The sequence below is a fragment of the Oryctolagus cuniculus genome, chromosome 21, assembly GCF_051225735.1.
Source record: "Oryctolagus cuniculus isolate XC-2025 breed Fujian yellow rabbit chromosome 21, ASM5122573v1, whole genome shotgun sequence".
Lineage (NCBI taxonomy): Eukaryota > Metazoa > Chordata > Mammalia > Lagomorpha > Leporidae > Oryctolagus > Oryctolagus cuniculus.
The window spans coordinates 3,424,011-3,451,396 of record NC_142887.1 but is presented as its reverse complement, the minus strand read 5'-3'; the positions used below and the strand labels follow the sequence as shown (position 1 = coordinate 3,451,396).

Genomic DNA, 27,386 nt, shown 5'->3' with positions numbered 1-27,386 from the left:
GATAATGTAAAAGTAAAAAGAAAAGTTGAGTGTTCAAATGAATAAGGTTATCAGAGATAAACATTATGTTGTTATTAAAGTTTATACTAAAGAAAGTTAACAAATACACATAATGTATATTTAATGCAGTGCACTTTACCAGTAATGATTCCAAGTAGCACCTTTCCCTGTATTCATCCCTTCACAAAACCCTGGATTGGGGGTGGCACTGTGGCCTAGCGGGTAAAACTGCCACCTGCAGACTGGCATCCCATATAGGCACTGGTTTGATTCGCAGCTGCCCCACTTCTGATCCAGCTTTCTGCTATGGCCTGGGAAAGCAGTAGAAGATGGCCCAAGTCCTTGGGCCCCGGTACCCATGTGGAAGACCCAGAAGAAGCTCCTGGATCCTGGCTTTGGATTGGCACAACTCTGGCCATTGCAGCCAACTGGGGAGTGAACCAGCAGATGGAAGAGCACTCTATCTCTCTCTCTGCCTCTCCCTCTCTCTGTGTGTAACTCTTTCAAATAAATAAATAAATCTTTTTGAAAAAGACCATGAATTTCACCATTTCAATTGATTTACCCCATGAGATACCAGTAAATGTGATAGAAATAGACAATTTGTAAAATATTTATTTATATGAAAGAGTTGCACAAAGAGAGAAGGAGAGGCAGAGAAAGAGAGAGAGAGAGAAGGAGGAATAAAGAGAGGTCTTCGAACTGCAGGTTCACTCCCAGATAGCTGCAATGGCTGGAGCTGTGTAGATCCAAAGATATGAACCAGGAGCTTCTTTCAGGTCTCCCACAAGGGAGCAAGGGCCAAAGGACTTGGGCCATCTTCTACTGTTTTTCCAGGCTGTAGCAAAGAGCTGGATCAGAAGTGGAGCAGCTGAGTCATGAACTGACACCCATATGAGATGCTGGCACTGCAGGCGGTGTCTTTACTTCCTATGTCACAGAACCAGCCCCAGAAATAGACAATTTGTAAAGTATTTGCCTTCTCAGATTTTCTTTTTCTGACAGTTATCTTCTGAAAAACCCTGGGGCCTGCCTGTTGAAGAGATAGTATGTAGACTGGCGCCGTGGCTCACTAGGTTAATCCTCCGCCCATGGCACTGGTATTCCAGGTGACAGTCTCAGTTGGGGTGCTGGTTCTGACCCAGTTGTTCCTATTCCAGTCCAGTTCTCGGCTGTGGCCTGGGAAGGCAGTGGAGGATGGCCCAAGTTCTTGGGCCATGCACCCACAAGGGAGACCAGGAGGAAGTGCCTGTCTCCTAGCTTTGGATCAGCACAGCATGCTGGCCATAGCAGCCATTTGGGGGGTGAACCAATGGAAGGAAGGCATTTCTCTCTGTCTCTCTCTCTCTCACTAACTCTGCCTGTCAAAAAAAGAAAAAAGAGATAATATATAGCCAAGATTCACCACAAACCCCAGACACTTAAGTGAAGCCTCAATCAGTTCCCGAAATGGCTAAACTCTCATTTCTGCTCCTGGACTGATCATAGGAACTGCCCAGCTGAGTACAGCCCAAAACACAGAGTCAGAACTGCAAATCAAATGGCTATTTGTTAAGCCATTGTATTTTCTGATTTGTCCTACATCAAATGCTGATATATATCAGTAAGTATGGCAGAAAGTTGAATTACATGCAAACTACAATGCATACAACTTCAAAATTTCATTTGGAAGTTCCCAATGGCCAACAGGCACATGAAAAAATGTTCCAGGTCATTAGCAATCAGGGAAATGCAAATCAAAACCACAATGAGGTTTCACCTCACCCCAGTTAGAATGGCTCACATGCAGAAATCTACCAACAACAGATGCTGGCAAGGATGTGGGGAAAAAGGGACACTAACCCACTGTTGGTAGGAATGCAAACTGGTCAAGCCACTATGGAAGTCAGTCTGGAGATTCCTCAGAAACCTGAAGATAACCCTACCGTTCGACCCAGCCATCCCACTCCTTGGAATTTACCCAAAGGAATTTAAATTGGCAAACAAAAAAGCGGTCTGCACCCTAATGTTTATTGCAGCACAATTCACAATAGCTAAGACCTGGAACCAACCTAAATGCCCATCAACGGTAGACTGGATAAAGAAATTATGGGATATGTACTCTTTAGAATAGTATACCACAGTAAGAAACAACGAAATCCAGTCATTTGCAACAAAATGGAGGAATCTGGAACACATCATGCTGAGTGAAATAAGCCAGTCCCAAAAGGACAAATACCATAGGTTCTCTCTGATCGGTGACAACTGACTGAACACCAAAAAGGAAACCTGTTGAAGTGAAATGGACACTATGAGAAATGGTGACTTGATCAGCATAGCCCTGACTGTTAATGAACAACTTAATACATTATCCCTCTTAGTAGTTTTTTTGTCTGTTCTACTTAATATGACTGGTTTAATTCTGTAATTAATACACAGTTATTCTTAAGTGTTGAAATTTAACTGAAATGTGATCCCTGTTAAACATAAGAGTAGGAATAAGAGAGGGAAGAGATGTACAATTTGGGACATGCTCAAGCTGACTTGCCCCAAATGGTAGAGTTAGAAACATACCAGGGGACTCCAATTCAATCCCATCAAGGTGGCATATACCAATGCCATCTCACTAGTCCAAGTGATCAATTTCAGTTCACAATTGATCATAATGAAAGGACTAAGAGTCAAAGGAATCACATAAACAAGTCTAGTACCTGCTAATACTAACCGATAGAATAAATAAAGGGGAGAGTGATCCAACATGGGAAGTGAGATACACAGCAGACTCATAGAATGGTGGATGTCCTAAACAGCACTCTGGCCTCAGAATCAGCCCTAAAGGCATTCCGATCTGGCTGAAAAGCCCATGAGAGTATTTCAGGCATGGAAAGCCAAGACACCCTGGCAAAAAAAAACAAACAAAACAAACAAACAAAACAAAAAACAAAAAACAAAAAAAACAAAAAACAAACCCTAACTGAAAGATATCTGTGAGTGAGATCCCAGTGGAAAGAACAGGTCGTCAAAGAAGGAGGTACCTTTCTCTGAAGGGAGGAGAGAACCTCCACTTAGACTATGACCTTGTCTAAACAAGATAAGAGTCGGAGAACTCAAGGGGCTTCCATAGCCTTGGAAACTCATGACTGGTGCATAGGGAGATTACTGATGCCATAAACAGGAGTGTCAATTTGTAAAGTCAACAACAGGAGTCACTGTGCATTTACTCCTCATGTAGGATCTCTGTCCTTAATGTGCTGTACATTGAGACTTAATGCTATAACGAGTACTCAAACAGTATATTTCGCTTTGTGTTTCTATGGGGGTGCAAACTGTTGAAATCTTTACTTAATGTATACTAACCTGATCTTCTGTAAAAAAAAAAAAAAAAAAGAAATTATCAATTCCCAACTTCTTGACTCTCACTGGGATTAAACATGACAATAAGTCTGATCTGATTTCATCATCATTTAAAAAATCATCTATTATTTTTCACTTTATGTTTGTGTGGTAGCAAACTGTTGAAACCTTTACTTAATGTATGCTAAACTGATCTTGTGTATATAAAGAGAATTGAAAATGAATCTTGATGTGAATGGAAGGGGAGAGGGAGTGGGAGAGGGGAGGGATGCTGGTGGGAGAGACGATATTGGGGGGAAGCCATTGTAATCCATAAGCCGTACTTTGGAAATTTATATTAATTAAATAAAAGTTAAAAAAAAAAGCTCCTATAAACACAATCTTTGCCTATCAATTAGACCTTGAAAAGCTGCTACTAAAAAAAAAAAAAGAGTCCTGGGATTCATAAAAATAAATTATGTGGAGACCATAAGGTTGTTCTTCACATTTCAGCTTATATATGCTCATTGTGTTCTTTTGGTTTATATTTTAAGAAGGTTATTATATGAAATCTAATTTAATATAATTTTACTATCTCAGAAGGCAGGATAAAGGTTCACAGTAATTTTCTGTAGCTGCATGTATACTGCATATTGTTCAAGAAGAAATTACTGAAAGGGGGAAAATTTTTATGATATGCTTTTTGTTTTTTTTAAAGATGTATTTATTTATGTGAAAGTCAAATTTATTCAGAGAGACAGAGAGATCTTCCATCTGATGGCTCACTCTGCAAATGGCTGCAATGGCCAGAGCTGCACCAACCAAAGCCAGGACCCAGGAGTTTCTTCCAGGTCTCCCACATGGGTGCAGGAACCCAAGGACTTGAGCCATCTTCTACTGCTTTCCCAGGCCATAGCAGAGAGCTGGATCAGAAGTGGAGCAGCTGAGTCTTGAACCTGTGCCAATATGAGATGTGGGCACTTCAGGCCAGGGCATTAACCCACTGTGCCACAGCACTAGCCTCATGATGTGCTTTTTGAAGTCATACACTCCAAACATTGCATTAGTAGCAAAAGGAAGGCATGCTTATGAAAGTTTTCTAAAGCAGTACTATTTGAACTGGTGACAATTTCTGAAATGGATCTGAAAAATAAATGTTTTTTAATTAAGTGTGGCAAGATAGAGAACATTAGGCAGAAGTTAAGGTGCTGGGTATTTACAAATCATGTGACACTACACAAAGCACTTTTCTCCTGAAATACAATTTATTTCATCTTTTTTACAGAGATCCTGGCAAAACTTCCTTGAGCTACCATGAAGGACTATTAGAATACAGGGGGCAAGAGTCCTCCAAGATGGTGGAATAGGGAGGGAGCACACTAATAGTCCAGGAAAAGATAGTTTAATAAAAGTGGAGATACTGTAGTTTCAGGGAAGAGTTAGGGGAAAAAACTGCAGAAGAAACTCTTCCAGAACTAGTGGGACAAGGTGGACCTATGTGGAGGGCATGGGTGCCCATGGCTCAGGACCCCAGCTGCCAAATCTACATGCCAGGGCTGGAAAGGGAGGTGAGGCAAAAACTCAGTAGCCCAAGACACTGGCAGGGAAGTCGCAGGAAGAGCCTAGAGGGAATGAAGCTTGAAGCCCTGTGGGGGAAAGTCCACTAGGCTAACTAAAAGAGAGAAATAAAATAAATAAAATAAAATAAAATAAAATAAAATAAAATAAAATAAAATAAAAGGGACCAGTATGGACATGATTCTCTCTCTCCACTCACCTTACAAAGGTGAGCAAGACAAAGAGCAGGCACCATTTTGGACATATGTAAAACCTGTGCCACGTCAGGGCTGTGCCCACCCTCAGCCAAGCAGAAAAACCTGACTCTGGTGCGAGAAATAAAAGGAGGTTAGGACCTAGTGATGTGTGGGAGCTTATGAACTGTGACTGTGAAAAAAAAAATTGAGGGTGTGTGAGAGAACTCATGGGGTGCCTGAGATGTGAGTACTCTTGGGAGACACCGCAAATTTGCTAACCTTGGCATCCTGGTGGAAGACTGCAGGGGAATCTGAGCTTACACTGAGGACTGCACAGATCCTTTGTGTGGTCCTTGGGACAGAGCAGATGAATATTATACCCACAGGGGCCAGAGCTCAGACACTGACTGCCTTCAATTCCACTCAGCTGTGTCGAATTACTTCCCTTGTTAACAAACAAAAAAAAAAAAGAGAGAGAGAAAGAGAAAAAATTTAATATGTCTAACCTGGGTGTGTCACCCTTAACCCTGAAGAATCAAACAGAGCTCTCTGGCCACACCCATCACAAGCCTCTAAGGATCCATCAAAAGCAGACAGTCCACTAAATCGAGTCATAGTATAATAAGAAAAACCACAACAGCAAAAAAAAAAAAAAAAAAGAAGAAGAAGAAGAAAACCAAAGAATATCTCCATAATGCCAAGCAAGAAATGCAGAAACTGAGGAAACAAGAACAAGGAAGACATTATGATGCCCCCAAGTGAACAAGACACTCCAAGCCAAGATTCTAAAGGTGATGACATAGAAGAAATGCAACATATGGATTTCCAAAAATATATGATAAGAACATGTAGAAGTTCTCAAAAACAAATTCTTGAACTACAGAAATCCTTACTGGACAGGGTAGAAAATCTCTCTCATGAAAATGAAATCTTAAGGAAAAATCAAAATTACATGAAGCAATTAGTAGAACATGAAATTGTCATAGTGAAGAGAAATCAAAATGAAATGAAGAATTCAATAGATCAAATGACAAATGCATTTGAGAGCCTTAAAAACAGAATCAGTGAAGCAGAAGAGAGAATACCAGACTTAGAAGACAGAGCACAGGAAAGCATACAGTGAAACCAAAGAAGAAGAAATTAGAAATCTAAAAAATATTGTTGGGAATCTACAGGATACTATTAAAAAACCCAACATTCGGGTTCTAGGAGTTCCCGAAGGCATGGAGAGAGAGAAAGGCCTTTTTAGTGAGATACTAGCAGAAAACTTCCTGAATTTGGAGAAGGACAGAAACATCCTAATACAGGAAGCCCATAGAACCCCTAGTAAACATGACCATGAGAGTATTTCAGGCATGGAAAGCCAAGATACTCTGGCAAAAGATCTCTGCGAGTGAGATCCCAGTGGAAAGAACAGGTCTTCAAAGAAGGAGGTACCTTTCTCTGAAGGGAGGAGAGAACCTCCACTTAGACTATGACCTTGTCTAAACAAGATAAGAATCGGAGAACTCAGAGGGCTTCCATAGCCTTGGAAACTCATGACTGGTGCATAGGGAGATTACTGATGCCATAAACAGGAGTGTCAATTTGTAAAGCCAACAACAGGAGTCACTGTGCACTTACTCCTCATGTAGGATCTCTGTCCTTAATGTGCTGTACATTGAGACTTAATGCTATAATGAGTACTCAAACAGTATATTTCGCTTTGTGTTTCTATGGGGGTGTAAACTGTTGAAATCTTTACTTAATGCATACTAAACTGATCCTCTGTAAAAAAAAAAAAAAAAAAAAAAGAAAAGAAATTATCAACTCCCAACTTGACTCTCACTGGGATTAAACATGACAATAGGTCTGATCTGATTTCATCATCATTTAAAAAAAAATCATCTATTATTTTTCGCTTTATGTTTCTGTGTGGGAGCAAACTGTTGAAATCCTTACTTAATGTATACTAAGCTGATCTTCTGTATATTAAGATAATTGAAAATGAATCTTGATGTGAATGGAAGGGGAGAGGGAGTGGGAAAGGGGAGGGTAGTGGGTGGAAGGGATGGTATGTGGGGGAAGCCATTGTAATCCATAAATCGTACTTTGGAAATTTATATTCATTAAATAAAAGTTAAAAAAAAGAAAATGAAATCTTAAGGAAAAATCAAAATTACATGAAGCAATTAGTAGAACATGAAATTGTCATAGTGAAGAGAAATCAAAATGAAATGAAGAATTCAATAGATCAAATGACAAATGCATTTGAGAGCCTTAAAAAGAGAGACTACCAAACTTAGAAGACAGAGCACAGGAAAGCATACAGTGAAACCAAAGAAGAAGAAATTAGAAATCTAAAAAATATTGTTGGGAATCTACAGGATACTATTAAAAAACCCAACATTCAGGTTCTAGGAGTTCCTGAAGGCATGGAGAGAGAGAAAGGCCTTTTTAGTGAGATACTAGCAGAAAACTTCCTGAATTTGGAGAAGGACAGAAACATCCTAGTACAGGAAGCTCATAGAATGCCTAATAAACATGACCAAAAGAGATTTTCGACATGACACGTTGTAATCAAACTCACTACAGTGAAACATAAACAAAAGATTCTAAAATGTGCAAGAGAGAAACATCAGATTACTCTCAGAGGATCTCCAATTAGACTCACAGCTGACTTCTCATCAGAAACCCAACATGTTAGGAGGGAATGGTAAGATATAGCCCAGGCACTAAGAGAGAAAAATTGCCAGCCCAGAATATTATATCCTGCTAAGCTCTCATTTGTGAATGAAGGTGAAATAAAGACCTTTCATAGCAAACAGACATTGAAAGAATTTGTCACCACTCGTCCAGCCCTGCAAAAGATACTTAAAGATTTGTTACACAGAGAAACACAGAAACACAGCCATAAATATGAAAAAAGGTAAAGGAAGAAAATCTCCCAGTAAAAGATCACAGGAATTTCAAAACATATATTAGAAATATCTTTGGGAAAATGGCAGGGCAAAGTTACTACTTATCAACAGTCACATTGAATGTTAATGGACTCAAATCTCCAGTTAAAAGACACGGACTGGACGAAAGGATTAAGGAAAAAAACCCATCTATTTCCTGCCTACAAGAAACACATCTTTCCAAGCCAGCCCCATGGCTCACTAGGCTAATCCTCTGCCTTGCGGCACCGGCAAACCAGGTTCTAGTCCCAGTTGGGGTGCCAGATTCTGTCCCGGTTGCCCCTCTTCCAGGCCAGCTCTCTGCTGTGGCCAGGGAGTGCAGTGGAGGATGGCCCAAGTACTTGGGCCCTGCACTCCATGGGAGAACAGGATAAGTACCTGGCTCCTGCCATCAGATCAGCGCGGTGCACCAGCTACGGCGGCCATTGGAGGGTGAACCAACAGCAAAAGGAAGACCTTTCCCTCTGTCTCTCTCTCAGTGTCTACTCTGCCTTTCCAAAAAAAAAAAAAAAAAGAAACACATCTTTCCAACAAAGATGCATACATACTGAAAGTAAAAGCTTGGAAAAATGTATTCCATGCCAACAGAAACCAAAAAAAAAAAAAAAAAAATAGCAGGTGTAGCCATATTAATATCAGACAAAATAAACTTTAACACAAAAACAGTTAAGAGACAAAGAGGGGCACTATATAATGATTAAGGGAACAATTCAACAGGAAGACGTAACTATTATAAATGTATATGCACCTAATTACAGGGCACTGGTTTATTTATTTTTTTTTTAAACTTTTATTTAAAGCATATAATTTTCCAAAGTACGACTTATGGATTACAATGGCTTCCCCCCCATACCGTCCCTCCCACCCACAACCCTCCCCTTTCCCACTCCCTCTCCCCTTCCATTCACATCAAGATTCATTTTCGATTATCTTAATATACAGAAGATCAGCTTAGTATACATTAAGTATGGATTTCAACAGTTTGCTCCCACACAGAAACATAAAGTGAAAAATAATAGATGATTTTTTTAAATGATGATGAAATCAGAGCAGACCTATTGTCATGTTTAATCCCAGTGAGAGTCAAGTTGGGAATTGATAATTTCTTTTTTTTTTTTCCTTTTTTTTTTTTTTTTTTACAGAGGATCAGTTTAGTATGCATTAAGTAAGGATTTCAACAGTTTGCACCCCCATAGAAACACAAAGTGAAATATATTGTTTGAGTACTCGTTATAGCATTAAATCTCAATGTACAGCACATTAAGGATAGAGATCCTACATGAGGAGTAAGTGCACAGTGACTCCTGTTGTTGACTTTACCAATTGACACTCCTGTCTATGGCATCAGTAATCTCCCTATGCTCCAGTCATGAGTTTCCAAGGCTATGGAAGCCCTCTGAGTTCTCCGACTCTTATCTTGTTTAGACAAGGTCATAGTCAAAGTGGAGGTTCTCTCCTCCCTTCAGAGAAAGGTACCTCCTTCTTTGATGACCTGTTCTTTCCACTGGGATCTCACTCGCAGAGATCTTTTGCCAGAGTGTCTTGGCTTTCCATGCCTGAAATACTCTCATGAGCTTTTCAGCCAGCTCCGAATGCCTTTAGGGCTGATTCTGAGGCCAGAGTGCTATTTAGGACATCTGCCATTCTATGAGTCTGCTGAGTATCTCACTTCCCATGTTGGATCACTCTCCCCTTTATTTACTCCATCGGTTAGCGTTAGCAGGTACTAGACTTGTCTATGTGCTCCCTTTGACTCCCAGTCCCTTCACCATGACCAACTGTGAACTGAAACTGATCACCTGGAACAGTGAGATGGCATTGGTACATGCCACCTCGATGGGATTGAATTGGAATCCCCTGGTATGCTTCCAACTCCACCACTTGGGGCAAGTCAGCCTGAGCATGTCCCAAATTATACATCTCTTCCCTCTCCCATTCCCACCACCATGTTCAACAGGGATCACATTTCAGTTAATTTTCAACACTTAAGAATAACTGTGCATCAATTACAGATCTAAACCAGTCATATTAAGTAGAACAGATAAAGAAAACTACCAAGAGGGATAATGTATTAAGTTGTTCATTAACAGTCAGGGCTATGCTGATCAAGCCACCATTTCCCATAGTGTCCACCTCACTCCAACAGGTTTCCCTCTTGGTGTTCAGTCAGTCGTCACCGATCAGGGAGAACATATGGTATTTGTCCCTTTGGGACTGGCTTATTTCACTCAGCATGATGTGTTCCAGATTCCTCCATTTTGTTGCAAATGACTGGATTTCGTTGTTTCTTACTGCGGTATAGTATTCTAAAGAGTACATATCCCATAATTTCTTTATCCAGTCTACTGTTGATGGGCATTTAGGTTGGTTCCAGGTCTTAGCTATTGTGAATTGAGCTGCAATAAACATTAGGGTGCAGACCGCTTTTTTGTTTGCCAATTTAAATTCCTTTGGGTAAATTCCAAGGAGTGGGATGGCTGGGTCGAACGGTAGGGTTATCTTCAGGTTTCTGAGGAATCTCCAGACTGACTTCCATAGTGGCTTGACCAGCTTGCATTCCCACCAACAGTGGGTTAGTGTCCCTTTTTCCCCACATCCTCGCCAGCATCTGTTGTTGGTAGATTTCTGCATGTGAGCCATTCTAACCGGGGTGAGGTGAAACCTCATTGTGGTTTTGATTTGCATGTCCCTGATTGCTAATGACCTTGAACATTTTTTCATGTGCCTGTTGGCCATTTGGATTTCCTCTTTTGAAAAATGTCTATTGAGGTCCTTGGCCCATCTCTTAAGTGGGTTGTTGGTTTTGTTTTTGTGGAGTTTCTTGATCTCTTTGTAGATTCTGGTTATTAACCCTTTATCTGTTGCATAGTTTGCAAATATTTTTTCCCATTCTGTCGGTTGTCTCTTCACTCTCCTGACTGTTTCTTTTGCAGTACAGAAACTTCTCAATTTGATGCAATCCCAATAGTTGATTTTGGCTTTGACTGCCTGTGCCTCCCGGGTCTTTTCCAGAAATTCTTTGCCTGTGCCAATATCTTGAAGGGTTTCTCCAATGTTCTCTAGTAACTTGATGGTGTCAGGTCGTAGATTTAGGTCTTTAATCCATGTTGAGTGGATTTTTGTGTAAGGTGTAAGGTAGGGGTCTTGCTTCATGATTCTGCACGTGGAAATCCAATTTTCCCAGCACCATTTATTGAATAGACTGTCCTTGCTCCAGGAATTAGTTTTAGATCCTTGATCAAATATAAGTTGGCTATAGATGTTTGGGTTGATTTCTGGTGTTTCAATTCTGTTCCATTGGTCTATCCATCTGTTTCTGTACCAGTACCATGCTGTTTTAATTACAACTGCCCTGTAGTATGTCCTGAAATCTGGTATTGTGATGCCTCCGGCTTTGTTTTTGTTGTACAAGATTGCTTTAGCTATTCGAGGTCTCTTGTGCCTCCATATAAATTTCAGCACCATTTTTTCCAGATCTGAGAAGAAGGTCTTCGGTATCTTGATTGGTATTGCATTGAATCTGTAAATTGCTTTTGGGAGAATGGACATTTTGATGATATTGATTCTTCCAATCCATGAGCATGGAAGATTTTTCCATTTCTTGGTATCCTCTTCTATTTCTTTCTTTAAGGTTTTGTAATTTTCATCGTAGAGATCTCTAACGTCTTTGGTTAAGTTTATTCCAAGGTATTTGATTGTTTTTGTAGCTATTGTGAATGGGATTGATCTTAGAAGTTCTTCCTCAGCCATGGCATTGTCTGTGTATACAAAGGCTGTTGATTTTTGTGCATTGATTTTATACCCTGCTACTTTGCCAAACTCTTCTATGAGTTCCAATAGTCTCTTAGTAGAGTTCTTTGGGTCCCCTAAATACAGAATCATGTCATCTGCAAGGGCACTGGTTTATTTAAAAGCTATGTTAAGGGAGTTAAAAGGGAGACATAGACTCCAATATAATAGTATTGGGGGACTTCAATACTCCACTCTCAGAAACAGATCAACCCGACATGTGGGGAGCAACCCGGACTAGACTAAGTTATTGGAATTAAGACTTATTCTATTGGAATTAAGACTTATTCTATGCATCTGCTCTCCCACAATATGGCGCTGAGAAGGGAGAAACAGCTTCTACGCAGCTGCCTCCAGTTCAACTAATAAACTGTAGGACCTGCTCCTGATTGGAGGAGGGCAGCGTACTCAGCGTGTGGGTAGCAGAGTTGGGATTGGTGGAAGGACTATAAAGGAGGAGAGAGACAACATGCACCAGGAACATCTAAGAGGAACATCTACCTGAAGGAACACCTGTGCAGCCCCCGAGAGAGCCGGCCGGCGGTGTGCCGCTCCCCCGCGGAAGTGGGGAAAGTGGCAGGGGGAACCGCCCTTCCACAGAGGTGGAAGGGACGGTAGCCAACCCGCGAAGAACCAGCGGCAAACCCGGGGAGGGCCGAGCAGACGAAAGAACAGCGCAGGGTCCTGTGTCGTTCCTCCACGAAGAGGGGGAGCGACACCGACAGAAGATCAATAAGGAAACAGCAGATTCAATTGACACTACAGCCCAAATGGATCTAACAGATATCTACAGAACTTTCAATCCTACACTTAAAGAATTTAAATTCTTCTCAGCAGTGCATGGAACCTACTCTAGGACTGACCACATACTAGCCCATAAAGCAAGTCTCTGCAAATTTAAAAGAATTAGAATCATACGATGCAGCTTCCCAGACCATAGTGGAATGAAGTTGGAAATTAGCAACTCAGGAATCCCTAGAGCATATGCCAACACATGGAGATTGAACAACATGCTCCTGAATGAACACTGGGTCATAGAAGAAATCAAAAGAGAAATCAAAAACTTTCTGGAAGTAAATGAAGATAACAACAAAACATATCAAACTTATGGGATACAGCAAAAGTAGTGTTAAGAGGAAAGGTTATAGCAATAGGTGCCTACATCAAGAAATTGGAAAAACACCTAATAAATGAGCTTTCAATTCATCTCAAGGATCTAGAAAAACTGCAAAAAACCAGACCCAAATCTAGTAGAAGAGAAATAATTAAAATCAGAGAAGAAATCAACAGGATTGAATCAAAAAAAACTTACAAAAGATCAGCCAAACAAAGAGCTGGTTTTTTTTTTTTTTTGAAAAAAAAAAATAAAATTGACACCCCATTGGCCCAACTAACTAAAAAAAGAAAAGACCAAATCAATAAAATCAGATATGAAAAAGGAAACATAACAACAGATGCCAAAGATATAAAAAGAGTCATCAGAAATTACTACAAGGACTTGTATGCCAGCAAACAGGGAAAACTGTCAGAAATGGATAGATTCCTGGACACAGGCAACCTACCTAAATTGAACCAGAAAGACCTAGAAAATCTAAACAGACCCATAACTGAGATAGAAATAAAGGCCCTCCCAAGAAAGAAAAGCCCAGGACCACATGGATTCGCTGCTGAATTCTACCAGACATTTAAAGAAGAACTAACTCCAATTTTTCTGAAACTATTCAGAACAATCGAAAAAGAGGGAATCCTTCCAAATTCTTTCTATGAAGCCAGCATCACTTTAATTCCTGAGCTGGAAAAAGATGAAGCATTTAAAGAACATTCAGACCAATATCCCTGATGAACATAGATGAAAAAACCTCAATAAAATTCTGCCTAACAGAATGCAATAACACATCAGGAAAATCATCCACCCAGACCAAGTAGGATTTATCCCTGGTATGCAGGGATGGTTCAATGTTCGCAAATCAATCAATGTGATACACCACATTAACAAACTGCAGAAGAAAAACCATATGATTATCTCAATAGATGCCGAGAAAGCATTCAATAAAATACAACACCATTTCATGATGAAAACTCTAAGCAAATTGGGTATAAAAGGAACATTCCTCAATACAATCAAAGCAATTTATGAAAAACCCATGGCCAGCATCCTTTGAATGGGGAAATGTTGGAAGCATTTCCACTGAGATCTGGCACCAGACAGGGATGCCCACTCTCACCACTGCTAGTCAACATAGTTCTGGACGTTTTAGCCAGAGCCATCAGACAAGAAAAAGAAATTAAAGGGATACAAATTGGGAAGGAAGAACTCAAACTATCCCTCTTTGCAGATGATATGATTCTTTATCTAGGGGATCCAAAGAACTCTACTAAGAGACTATTGGAACTCATAGAAGAGTTTGCAAAGTAGCAGGATATAAAATCAATGCACAAAAATCAACAGCCTTTGTATACACAGGCAATGCCATGGCTGAGAAAGAACTGCTAAGATCAATCCCATTCACAACAGCGACAAAAACAATCAAATACCTTGGAATAAACTTAACCAAAGACGTTAGAGATCTCTACGATGAAAATTACAAAATCTTAAAGAAAGAAATAGAAGAGGATACCAAGAAATGGAAAAATCTTCCATGCTCATGGATTGGAAGAATCAATAGCATTGAAATGTCCATTCTCCCAAAAGCAATTTATAGATTCAATGCGATAACAATCAAAATACCAAAGACATTCTTCTCAGATCTGGAAAAAAATGATGCTGAAATTCATATCGAGAAACAGGAGATCTCGAATAGATAAAGCAATTTTGTGCAACAAAACAAAGCCGGAGGCATCACAATACCAGATTTCAGGACATACTACAGGGCAGTTGTAATCAAAACAACATGGTACTGGTACAGAAACAGATGGATAGACCAATGCACCAGAATAGAAACACCAGAAATCCAAACATCTATAGCCAACTTATATTTGATCAAGGATCCAAAATCAATCCCTGGAGTAAGGACAGTCTATTCAATAAATGGTGCTGGGAAAATTGGATTTCCACATGCAGAAGCTTGAAGGAAGGCACCTACTTTACACCTTACACAAAAATCCACTCAACATGGATTAAAGATCTAAATCTATGACCCAACACCAGCAAATTATTAGAGAGCATTGGAGAAACCCTGCAAGACATTGGCACCGGCAAAGACTTCTTGGAAAATACCCCAGAGGCACAGGCAGTCAAAGCCAAAATTAACATTTGGGATTGCATCAAATTGAGAAGTTTCTGTACTGCAAAAGAAACAGTCAGGAAAGTGAAGAGGTGACCAACAGAATGGGAAAAAATATTTGCAAACTATGCTACAGATAAAGGGTTGATAACCAGAATCTACAAAGAGATCAAGAATCTCCAAAACAAAACAAACAACCCACTCAAGAGATGGGCCAAGGACCTCACAGACATTTTTTTCAAAAGAGGAAATCCAAATGGCCAACAGACACATAAAAAATGTTCAGGATCACTAGCCATCAGAGAAATGCAAATCAAAACCATAATGAGGTTTCACCTCACCTTGGTTAGAATGGCTCACATACAGGCCGGCACCGCAGCTCACTAGGCTAATCCTCCGCCTAGCGGCGCTGGCACACCAGGTTCCAGTCCCGGTCGGGGAGCCAGATTCTGTGCGGTTGCCCCTCTTCCAGGCCAGCCCTCTGCTGTGGCCAGGGAGTGCAGTGGAGGATGGCCCAGGTGCTTGGGCCCTGCACCCCATGGGAGACCAGGAAAAGCACCTGGTTCCTAACTCCTGCCATCAGATCAGCGCGGTGTGCCGGCCACAGCGCACTGGCTGCGGCAGCCATTGGAGGGTGAACCAACGGCAAAGGAAGACCTTTCTCTCTGTCTCTCTCTCTCACTGTCCACTCTGCCTGTTAAAAAAAAAAAAAAAGAAACATACTATAAGTAGAGAAATTAAAATGTGGAAAGAATTTTTGGAAATTGTCATTATATATATTTTTTAAATTCTCATAATTAAATTGTGGTTCTAAAACCTCAAATACTTCTACAGATACTTAGAAAAAACCTCCAAGGACTCTCTTTAACTTTAGTGTTTAAAGAAGAAAATAGTAACTTGAATAAATCATTTTTAATCCTTTAAAATGATGCTTGATCTTACCTATTAAAATAATTTGTGGACCATCAATGGATCATATTTTACAGTAAAATAGTAATAATTTGGTGCATTAATATGGCTGGAAAACAGGGTGAATGCCTTGTAAAGTCTTTGTGAATATTTAAAACTGCACTATCTAGAAATTTTTTACCCAAAACATCCTGAATTCATCTATCCATCACATCCAGTTATCTGTATATTTTTAACAAAGCTATATTTTAAAAAACCCGCACTTAATTAGTGGTTTCTGACACAAATTAGGCCAGAGACAAATATTAGGGTGTCACGGAGCTCCTGCTTTTACTCCTCTTCTAGTCTAAATGAGAATTGCCATGAAATAATAGACAAACTCTTGAGGATTTGAGTGATGGTCTCATGGGCCATTGACTGTTGGCCCACAGCTACTGGTCATTTTTTCTATGTATAGTGTATGAATTGTGCCATGCAAATGCCTATATCAGCACTTATCTGGTAATTGCCTTTCAGTGACTTCATTCTGCAAATTGAAGGACCTCAGTCTTGAACTTCAATCTTACATAACTTCACCTCAGACCCAGAATAAAATTATTACTTAGTTCCCAGCATCATACAATGTAAACAGAAGATGAAGTTGTAGGCATCAAACAAGAATAGTATCATGAAATAGTGAATTCCCTTGTCCTTTCTAAAAATTATTGCTCCCCATAGTGGTAGCCACACACTTCTGACAGCAGGAGTTGCTGATTTTAGAATTATGGTTGAAAATTCTGTGGATTTCCTGAGAAGAAAGTGGGAAGGTAGCACACAACACTCAATTGTTGTTGATTGATCTTTTACAATTCATTTTCTCTCACTGATTTTAAATACACCTTTGTTTTTATTTGACAGGTAGAGTTATAGACAGTAAAAGAGAGACAGAAAGGTCTTCCTTGTGCTGGTTCACTCCCCAAATGGCCGCTGTCACCAGCGCTGCATTGCTCCAAAGCCAGGAGCCAGGTGCATCTTCCTGGTCTCTCATGGGGGTACAGGGGCCCACGCACTTGGGCCATCCTCCACTGCCTTGCCTGGCCACAGCACAGAGCTGGACTGGAAGAGGAGTAACCAGGACTAGAACCTGGTGCCCATATGGGACACCAGTGCCACAGGTGGAGGATTAACCAAGTGAGCCATGGCGCCAAACCCTAAATACACCTTCTGACCAGCATTTGTAATTTCAAGCACTTAGAAATAGGAGCTCTAACACTTGATTTTACTGAATCAATAATGAAAAATATAGTCCCTAAGATATAAAGAGAGTGAGGATCACAGACTGAAACTAATTCAGGATCCTACAAGGACTAAATTTGAGGTCAAGCTTGAGCTACTTATCACTAATAGAAGCAACCAGTGTTATCTGATCAAGTTTTACTAGATGGGAATGGTATCCCATATTTGTGCCAGTTTGTGTCCCAGTCTCTCCACTCCTGATCCAGCTCCCTGCTATTGAACCTGGGAAAATAGCAGCAAAAGATGGCACAAGTGTGTGGGCCTCTGCCCACACCACAGTGCCAGCCCTAAGAAGTCTTAAAAACTTAAAGAAAGAAAATGTATAATATATCAATTATAGTTGTATATAGGTATAAATTTCTGAAAAGTACATAATTTCATCCTTTTAGTCATCTAAAACTTATTTGTAAATTATATAATTAAAAAAAGATAAAAAGACATTGATTCTTATGTCTCTTCAGCATAAGACATCAACTTTTCCAGGTTCTAGATGCATTTATTCACAGATTTTCAGAGAAGTAATCAGTAATGTGGCTCAAATAACAGTCTTACCCAGGGAATCCCCCTAAATTTAAACAGGGTGCTCAATACCATTTTAGAAAAGTTCCAAAATATGTATCAGAAGAAAAAATTATTTATTTGGTACATCTCATTTTAACTATAGTATTACCTAAATTTCCAATAGTCAGATGTACTCAAAAAACCCCACAGGTGGGAGAGATGGCCTAACACAGCAAGTAATTATTAAAATATAAATTTTAAGCTACAACTTAACTAGGGAAATAACACTCCACAGGTCCCAAACTAAAATAATTAAGATGACATAATAAAAGGAAACTCAATGTCTTCATGGATTAAAATGTATTACATTAAACTTAACAAACAAAAAGGTGATTATTCCAGCTGTTTCCCACTTGGCAGCCCAATTTTACCTGTTGAATCTGGAAAAAAGTAAATGGCATCTCATGGCAGATTGCTAAAATCTTAATGCCATATGCCATCGATTATGTCCACCATACTTTATATCTAATATTAACATATCTGATGCTTCTTAGTAGATAAATGACCTGTCTTAACTATTACAAAAGTGGCAAATGTGTTTTTGCTCAAACCTTTTCCAACAGCTCCTCAGTCTAGTTTGCCTTCACTTTGAAAAGACACTTTTTCTAGGTTATACATGAGCATCTCATTGACTTGGCCATCAAACATAATTTTTGCAAAGAATTTAACTGTACCCAGCTTTTATCAGGAGCACAAGAATATATCACATTGATGACTTCCTCCCTTCATGAGACTATTTGACATACTTGTGAAGAACATACAATGCTAATACCTTTTAGTCCTTCCTGGGTTTTGGTGCAATGCATGCCTCATTTAAAAAATTAATTGTCATGGATGCTACAAAGCAGTCCAGCTTATATGGCCCCCCCTTCCAGTGAAAAGTCAAATTGAATTCTGTAGGCACTATCCTTAGTGCTCTCAGTGACTTCTTCACTCGAGGAGATCATATGCCTTCTAAATCCTCTGGATCATTTGTGATATCCATTACTTCTCAAGGGCTGTGATGCAAGGAATAACCTCTCTTGGAACCTTGCTATGTGCCAGTAAAATTAAATTAGATTTCTATTAATTGTGCTATACTGGAAAAACAGTCACCTACACACCTTGAGCCTGTGATTCTCCAAACCTTGTTATCTAGTAGGACTTTGGCCATGAATATAGAACAGCAAAACATGAGAATGGCTACTAAGGCCTCCTTAATAGATGATGGACCCAAACTTGACATACTCCATTTGGCAAAGGGGATGGCTTCCAATGTCTGCTGTCTATGTCCAGATGCCAGGGTACAGCAGGAGGTCACTATTCTAACAATAATAAAGAAAAACCATTTAAGTTCAGCTGGACACCATTCTACTTACTGCTGATTTCATTACTATTAATCTGGATGCCTTCACTGGTGACAATCCAGAGACCCAAAGTAGTCACAGCTGTTATCTGCTAACAAAAGCTTAAACCAAGAGTTATGGATTTATATCTGCTATAACACAATTCCTCAGAACCCATCTAGTCCAAACCTTGAGAGTTGGAAGCTGTTATACTTGGCCCACCCATATATAGGAAGTTAATTGTGCCAGATGGGCTCTATATCCTTGTACTGCAAGGAAGATGTCATAGATATTGATGCTCCAAATTTATCCAGCTCCCTGCTAATGTCTCTGGGAAAGCAGCAAAGACTTGCCCAGATGCTTGGGCCCCTGAACCCATGTGATATCTGGAAGAAGCTCCTATCTCATGAGATCAGCCTGGTCTAGCCCCAGTCATTGCAGCCATTTTGGAGGAGAACAAACCAGAAGGAAGATCAGTCTCTCCCTTTCTCACTCTAACACTGCCTTTCAAATATATAAATAAATCATTTAGAATGTAATCATTTCAATAGATTCCTCAGTGCTCAATCATGATGACTTTTACTATCTTAAGGACATTTTCATTTCTTTTTTAAAGATTTGTTTATTTGAAAGGCAGAGAGGAGGACAGTGTGCTGCAGTATGCAAAGCTGCCATCTGTTATACTGGCATCCTATATAGGCACCAGTTCAAGTCACACTTGTTCCACTTCTGATTTAGCTTCACGCTAATGGCCTGATAGAGTGGAAGATGGCCCAAGTACTTGGGCTCCTGCCACCCCCATGGGTGACTCAAAAGACGCTCCTGGTTTCAACCTGGCCCTTCACCAGCCATTGGAGAAACCAGGGGTGTGAAACAGATGATGGAAGATCTATGTCTCTCTCTCTCTCTCTGTAACTGTGATTTTCAAATGAAGAAGTAAATAACTTTTAAAATGATTTTAGAAAGGGCAGAGAAACACACAGAAAGTGGGTGAAGAGAGAGAGGAAGAGAGGTCTTGCATATGTTGGTTCACTCTCTAAATGTCTGCAACAGCTATGGCTGGACCAGGCTCTCAGGTCCCCTAATAAGTAGTAGATCTTGCACTTAGGTGAAAGGAACTGAAGAATTTGAGCCACTACCCCATGCTTCTCAGAGATATTAAGCAGGAAACTAGTTTGGAAGTGAAACACTGAAAACTTAGATTAGCACTGCAATATAGAATGTGGGCATCACATGCAATGACCAACAAATTAGAAAACCTGGAAGAAATCAAGACACATGCTAGGTAAAAAAATTAAGCCATGAAGACATATAGAAAGCCTAAAAAAACCAAAAACCAAAACAGATATTGAATCAGTAACAAAAACCCTCCAAAGAAAAGCCCAAGACCAGAAAGCTTCACTGCTAAATTCTACCAGACTTTCAAAAATAGAACTATTTGGCCAGTGCCGTGGCTCAATAGGCTAATCCTCCAGCTTGTGGCACTGGCACACCAGGTTCTAGTCCCAGTTGGGGCACCAGATTCTGTCCCAGTTGCCTCTCTTCCAGGCCAGCTCTCTTCTATGGCCCAGGAGTGCAGTGGAGGATGGCCCATGTGCTTGGGCCCTGCACCCCATGGGAAACCAGAAGAGGCACCTGGCTCCCGGCTTTGGATCAGCACGATGCGCCGGCTTCAGCGTGCTGGCCGTGGCAGCCATTGGAGGGTGAACCAATGGCAACGGAAGACCTTTCTCTCTCTCTCTCACTGTCCACTCTACCTGTCCAAGAAAAAAAAACTAATTCCAATTCTCCTTAAGCTATTCAAAGCAATTGAAAGAGAAGAGTATTCCCAAACTCCTTCTATTTGGCCAGTGTCACCTTATTTTGTAAACCAGAAAATGATACAATAGAGAAAGAGAATTAAAGAACAATATCTCTGATACCCACAGATCCCAAAATTCTCAACAAAAAACTAGCTAATAAAATGCAACAACAGATCATAAAGATAATTTACCTGGACCAAGTGGAATGTACCTATGGTATGCAGGGATAGTTCAACATATGCAAATCAATAAATGTGATATGTGACACTGGCAAACTAAAGAATAAAAACCACATGATGATCAATAGATGAAGAGAAAGTATTTGATAAAAAACAGCCTTTCACTATAAAAACCTTAAGCAAGTTGGGAATAGAAGGAATATTCCTTATCACAATCAAGGCAATATATGACAAATCTTCAACCAACATCATATTGAATGGGAAATCGTGGAAGCATTTCCACTAAGATCTGAAACCAAAGTTGCTCTCCCTCACTACTGCTGTTCAATACACTACTGACAGTTTTAGCCATGGCAATAATGCAAGAAAAAGAAATCAAAGGAAAACAAATTAGAAAGGAGAAAGTCCAATAATTTGTTTGCAGATGACATGATCCTAAATATTGGGAAACCAAAAGACTCCACCAAGAGATTATTGAAACTCACAAGAAAGTTTGGCAAAGTTGTAAAATATGAAATCAACACACAAAAATCAATAACCATTATATACACAAAAATGCCATGGCTGAAAAATAACTTATCAGATCAGTGCCATTCTCGATAACCATAAAATTTTTTATTACCTTGGAATAAATTTAATCAAGGGTGTGAAAGATCTCTATAAGAAAAATTACAAAACATTAAAGAAAAAAAACACAAAAAAAGGAAAAATCTTTGATGTTCATAAATTGGAAGAACAAATATCATCAAAATTCCCATCCTACCAATAGAAATTATTTTTAATTTTACTTTGACAATCATTTATTTATTTGAGAAGAAGTTATAGACAGAGATACGGAGAGACAAAAAGTGATGCCTTCTAACTGTTGGTTAATTCTCCAAATAGCTGTAATGACTGGTGCTGGGCTGATCTGAACCCAGGAGATAAGAGCTTCCTCCTCATCTCCTATGTGGATACAGGAGCACAAGCACTTGGGCCATCTTCCACTGCCTTCCTAGGCCATGAGCAGAGAGCTGATCAGAGGACCAGCTGGGACCCAAACTGGCATCCATATGAGATGCCAATGCCACAGACAGAGGCTCAAACTACTATTCCACAGTGCCAGCCCCTCAAAAGCAATTTACAGATTCAACATGATCTCAATCAAAATACCAACAACATTCAGAAGGAAGATCTTTCTCTCTCTCTCTCTCTCTGTCTATAACTCTACCTGTCAAAATAAAAAAAATAAAATAAAAAAATTTTAAAAATAAAAGAACATACAGCATCACCTGATGGTTCAGGAGCATGACAAGTAGGACCCTGTGGTGGCTTATTACTGAATAGTTGCTCAAGAATTGCTCTGAGGGGTGTTTGTTGTCAGCCATTGTTTGATCATTATGTATTTCATGAAGGGGGTCATTTATATGCCATGCAAACTAGAATGAAGATTCATAATAAAACTCCTGAGTGTCATAAATTTTTATCAAAATTAACAGGTCAGTTAGGAGCTCTTAATAAATAGTTGGGGGGCTGGTACTGTGGTGCAGCAGGTTAAAGCCCTGGCCTACAGTGCTGACACACCATATGTGCTCCAGTTCAAGTCCCAGCTGCTCACTTCTGACTCAGCTCTCTGCTCTGGCCTGGGAAAGAAGTAGAAAGATGGCCCAAGTCCTTAGGCCCCTGCACACATGTGGGAGACCTGCAAGAATTTCCTGGCTCCTGGCTTCAGATCAGCACAGCTCTGGCCATTGTGGCCATTTGGGGAGTGAACTAGCACATGGCAGAGGCCAACTCTCTTTCTGTTAGACCGAACTTGGATGGGACTCAATTATCCCAATGAGAGACTTCAGTGATGCAAAAGCAAAGAGGTTTATTGTTCTAGCTTGATCTAGGGTCCACTCCTCCAATCATCACAGTGGTCATCTGATGAGGACCCATCCCATATACTTTGTGGGGTTTATATAAAGTTTTCAGAGACATTCTACATATTATAGCACCATTCAGCAAATCATCTCATTCTGTGGGAATTTAAAGAACATCTCTTAAAATTGATTAGTAAATCCAGTGATGGGAATAGACCTAGTAAAGGTGGTTAGATGGTTTTGGGGTTGATGCTTTTTAAAATGATTGGCTAAAGTGTAGGGTCCAAACTGCTAGGGTGTATGTTCCAAACTACAGGGTTTTGGGATGTTATCAATCGCCTTAATGGCCTAAAAAGACACCTGGAAAAGATTCAGATTCCTTTTGAAGCATTCATCAGTAGCCTCAACCAGTTTTATTGTCCATTTAATGGCTCCAATAATTTATGGGTACATAGGGCTGATGTTGGCAAGATCCTAAAAACACCCTTTGAACCCTGCTTCAGCAAATGAAAACACAGAAAATATATATTGGAAATAAGTTTTATTAATTTACATACATGAAGAGAATTTTTTAAAAGGCATAATATTTGGACAGATCATATTACTTTGCTGTAAAATTCTAAATCTAATGAAAGAGTCCAGAATTGTCTAGATTAGAGATTACCTTTTTGTTTTCCTTAAGGCTTATAAAACAAATACAAATGTCCTAAAGTGCTAGATTAACCTGAAAAAATTATGTTCAAAACACAATTTTTATTCATTAGAGTTTAACATTGACAGAAGGGAAAGTCATTCAGTAAAGAGGTAGAAATGCTTTCAGACTTAATATTAAGAATGTTGGTTTCCCAAATGCTTTTTCTTATCCATTCAGCTTAAGGTGAATTGGTATTTGCTGCATCAGCAGTCTGACTGCATGTCTTAGAAAATGAAAAATAAAGGTCTGTAGAGATGCCTGAAGAGTTGGTGCTTTTAAGTTAAGATTCTTCTCAGCTGCTGAGGAGTACGTTCCATCGAGTGCATAACTATGAATGATTCAGAAGATTTATAAGACTTAAGATACTCAGTTGTTAACTTTATGAATTTTGTGGGAAATTATGGACTTACTGTGTCACCTGAGTTTGCTGTGTTAAAAAAATGAATACAAAGATTCTTTTTAAATAAAAAAAAAAGTATAGGCTTGTATTGAACAAAATGTATCTAAACTTCATAAAATGCTGTTATTTTAATACAAAACATACATAAGCATTTGTTTTAAACATAAACAATTGATTATAAAAGTTTGTGTTTCTACTCAAATACACTTGTGAAAAGAAGTTACAATTTATCCCCAAAATAATCTAGAATTTCCTAACAGTATCTAACTTAAATAATGAAGGAAAACATCCTAAAACATCTTTTGTTTGTGTGAACTTAATTACAGTACCTTAAATTAGCATTCTCCATCCCAAAGGTTATTAAAAGTTTTGAAAGGGAGATAAACTCCATGAGGTTGGTAGATTTTCTGTTCTAAATTCTTCATGTACTTGGGGCTGGTGATGTGGTGCAGAGGTTAATCCTCTGCCTGTGGTGCCAGCATCAAGTATGAGTACCGGTTCTAGTCCCGGCTGCCCCTCTTCCAGTCCAGTTCTCTGCTATGGCCTGGGAAAGCAGTGGAAGATGGCCCAAGTGCTTGGGCCCCTGCACCTGCATGGGAGACCAGGAAGAAGCAGCTGGCTCCTGGCTTTAGATCCATGTAGATCTGGCCATTGCAGCCATCTGGGGAGTGAACCAATGGAAGGAAGACCTTCCTCTCTGTCTCTCACTCTCCCTCTGTCTGTAATTCTACCTCTCAAATAAATAAATAAAATCTTAAAAAATATATTCTTTAAATATTTATATTAATTACAACCTCTTATTTTAGAAAAATGAGGGTTAATGGTTTATGACTTCTGCTAGTCTGTGATTGTTACAAAGTAAAACTTCTAGTCAAGGTATGAATTTGTAAATTCCTTATTGGCAATAAAATTATTATAACAAAAATTGTCATACTGAGTTAATAGTCTTCAAATAAATACAAATTAGGAGAATATTTAGCAACTTAAAAACACCTGGCGGCTGGCGCCATGGCTCACTAGGATAATCCTCCACCTTGCGGCACTGGCACACTGGGTTCTAGTCCCAGTCGGGGCGCCCGATTCTGTCCCGGTTGCCCCTCTTCCAGGCCAGCTCTCTGCTGTGGCCAGGGAAGGTAGTGGAGGATGGCCCAAGTGCTTGGGCCCTGCACCCCATGGGAGACCAGGAGAAGCACCTGGCTCCTGCCATCGGATCACCACGATGCGCCGGCTGCTGCGTGCCAGCTGTGGCAGCCATTGGATGGTGAACCAATGGCAAAAGGAAGACCTTTCTCTCTGTCTCTCACTCACTGCCCACTCTGCCTGTCCAAAAACAAAAAACAAACAAAAAACAAAAAACAAAACACACCTGGCTATCAAAATTATTTAGATGCAGACAAGATAAGACTCCTTGTGGGGTAACCACATGCTGAATATCTGGTTTTTTATTTCCATGTCACTGTCACAGGCTGAACAGCAACACAACACAGTATGAGAATGATGAGCACTCCTCTAATTCTAGAGACATATGTGCCCTGTCAGGACTTCATTGGCCTAGCTCATCAAAAGACTCAGGAATAAATGTTTCTGTTTTCAAGAGAATTGTGGGGCCGGTGCCATGGCACAGTAGGTTAATCTTCCACCTGTGGCACTGGCATCCCATATAGGCACTGGTTCTAGTCCCAGCTACTCCTCTTTCACTACAGCTCTCTGCTATGGCCTGGGAAAGCAGTAAAATGTGGCCCAAGTGCTTGGGCCCCTGCACCCATGGGCAACTAGGAAGAAGCATCTGGCTCCTGGCATTGGATCAAGCAGCTCTGGCTGTTGTGGCCATTTGGGGAGTGAACCAGTGGATGGAAGACCTTTCTCTCTGTCTCTACCTCTCACTGTCTGTAACTCTGCCTCTCAAAGAAATAAACAAAATCCTTCAAAAAGTCTGTTAAAGTGAATTACAACCACCATTGTATGTTTTCTTTCACAACTTCAAGTGGACATAGCTCATAAAATAAAATAAATCATAGGCTGATGCCATGGCTCACTTGGCTAATCCTTCACTTGTGGCACCAGCACCCCAGGTTCTAGTCCCAGTTGGGGTGCTGGGTACTATCCCATTTGCTCCTCTTCCTGGGCTCAGGAGGGCAGTGGAGGGTGGCCCAAGTGCTTGGTTCTCTGCACCCACACAGGATAACTGGAGGAAGTACTTGACTCTGGGCTTCGGATCGGCAGAGCACTGGCCATAGTGGCCATTAGGGGAGTGAACCAACGGAAAGACCTTTCTCTGTCTCTCTCACTGTCTATAACTCTCTCAAATATAAATAAATAAACAAACAAACAAATAAATAAATCAGTTTCATAAACACTAAAGCTTAGACAATTGGTACCAATGAATAGCTTATTTCATAGTCTCTCTTTATAAATAATTAATAAACCAATTATTTTCTTCCTACTCTGCAAAGCCAGTCAACGTAATTGATTTTGAATTTAGTTTCCAAATCACCCAGAAATGCACAATGTTAATGCTTTTGCAGCATTATAAGAGCATAAAATAATAGCAATTTTTAATTCTTGCACTTTTTAACATTAGAGAGTTCTAAGACATTAAATGGCATTTTTTTCTAACCCATGTAAGACTAACAATGTGCAGGAAAACATGAGGATTTTTGTTATGCAGATAAATAATTGTGCTTTGCCTAGAATCATGCTTCAACTGTGGTTATTTTTCCTCTCCACTGAAGCCAGGAAGAAGAGAGTCCTGTGAAACTAATGAAACGCCCCTGGTGTTCTTAAATGATTACTTTCTGGCAGGAACTTCCAAGGAACAACACCACAGTCATAGTGAACTTCTTCTATGGTTGGAATCTTCTCTTTGCTTCCAGGAGACCAAGAGAAGCCACCTGGAGATCTCAGGGGAAGGCCACATGGGAATGGAGAGTCATTCATCTCCTCTGGAAGCAGTTGTGTCTGTGAAATTTTTTGCTCATAGTAAATTTGACAGGTCTCTATCCATTGATAAAGAAGAAACTCATCATAAAAATTAGTAATACATAAAAAAATCATTGAAATCTCATTTTTTTCTGCCACAGGCAAGTGGAACAACATCTCTCACAGTAAAACAGACTGTAAAGAGTCTATCCAATATCTCTGGCTCTCCTCACATTCTAAGGACAGACCTCGGAGAACTTCCAGCTGCCTCTTCCAGAAAGGTAAATCAATAAATAAATTGTTAATAAAAAGAAAAAGGAAGTAACTTTTTTTCTGTATTTCTGGATAGGATTCCTGTCTTTGAATCAATATCTCATGATTTTTATTCATTTTTCCTTCTTTGGAATTGGAGTAGGAGTAGGCAAAAACATGCATGAAAGAAGGGGGAAAAAAGCTTAAA

At 39.8% G+C, this 27,386-nt stretch overlaps 1 protein-coding gene and 1 pseudogene across 3 annotated transcripts in view; both read right to left on the bottom strand.

The window, feature by feature from the left end:
• Positions 1-27,386, bottom strand: part of LOC138848049 (uncharacterized) — a 48,516-nt gene that overhangs the window by 9,540 nt on the left and 11,590 nt on the right. The window lies entirely within an intron of this gene.
• Positions 26,779-27,072, bottom strand: LOC149119793 (apelin receptor early endogenous ligand pseudogene; annotated as a pseudogene).